The sequence below is a fragment of the Plasmopara halstedii genome, assembly GCF_900000015.1.
Source record: "Plasmopara halstedii genome assembly, contig: Scaffold_3120, whole genome shotgun sequence".
In the NCBI taxonomy this organism is placed as follows: Eukaryota; Oomycota; class Peronosporomycetes; order Peronosporales; family Peronosporaceae; genus Plasmopara; species Plasmopara halstedii.
In genome coordinates this window covers 1,446,671-1,447,690 of record NW_020190023.1, presented here as the reverse complement: position 1 = coordinate 1,447,690, position 1,020 = coordinate 1,446,671, and positions in this window count along the sequence as shown.

Below are 1,020 nucleotides of genomic sequence, written 5' to 3'. Positions count from 1 at the left end.
CGCATTGCGAACGTGTCGTAGGACACTCAGTCTGGTAGACAAGAAGTCATCGACTTCTCCGCGGATGGTGACGGGGCTGACATCAGCTAGCCGTTCGGCTATTCCCCCCACCAAGCCCTAAGCCATGGGATGGCAGCGTCAGCGGGACGCAAGGGTGAACCAGCCCGTTCACATAGAACGGCGTGCAGCCGGTAGACGAATGCACTGCATTGTTCAGTGCAAACTCTACGAGTGGCAACATGGCGCTCCAGCGCCTCGGCGTCTCAGCGTCTCAGCGCAGACGCCGCAAAGAACGTCTTCGATGACGCGATTCATCCTTTCGGTTTGACCATCGGTCTGCGGATGATCCGCTTTCGACATATCTAACTTGGTGCCGAGCACCTTGAAAATAGTCGACCAAAACTTTCCCGTGAAACGGGGTCTCTATCAGAGACAATCGACTATGGGAGTCCGTGTTGACAGGAAACACGATCTAGAACAGCGTTGCTGTACCGACTCCGTCGATGGTGTCTGGTACCGTCGCCAAATGAGCCATCGTGCTCAACCGGTCGACGAATACCACGACACCCGTGTTGACCGCCAAATCTATCGGCAGGCCAAACGTAAAGTCCAAACTCATGGACTGCCAGCACCCAGTGGGTACCAGTAAGCTGGCCATCGGCGCAGACGCATTTGGAGCGGGTTTCACCCGTTGACAAGTCTCACACGTCGCACATAGGTGCTCGTCCATTTGTACAACTTGGGCCACCGATAGTGGTGACTCACAGAGTCGTACGTTTTTCTCACGACCGAGATGACCATTGAGTGGCGTGTCGTGAGCCTCATAGAGGATGCGGTAATTTAAATCCTCATCATGAGGAACCACAATTTGTGGTGTATCCGTTTAATTGGTGCCATAATATAGAAACCCGTTATTCAACGAATATCGGTGCAATCGTACACGCAATTTTAATGACAATTTCTTGTCCGAGTTTCTAAACTCCTTGCTCCCTAGAGCTCGTAGCAACGCTACACACATCT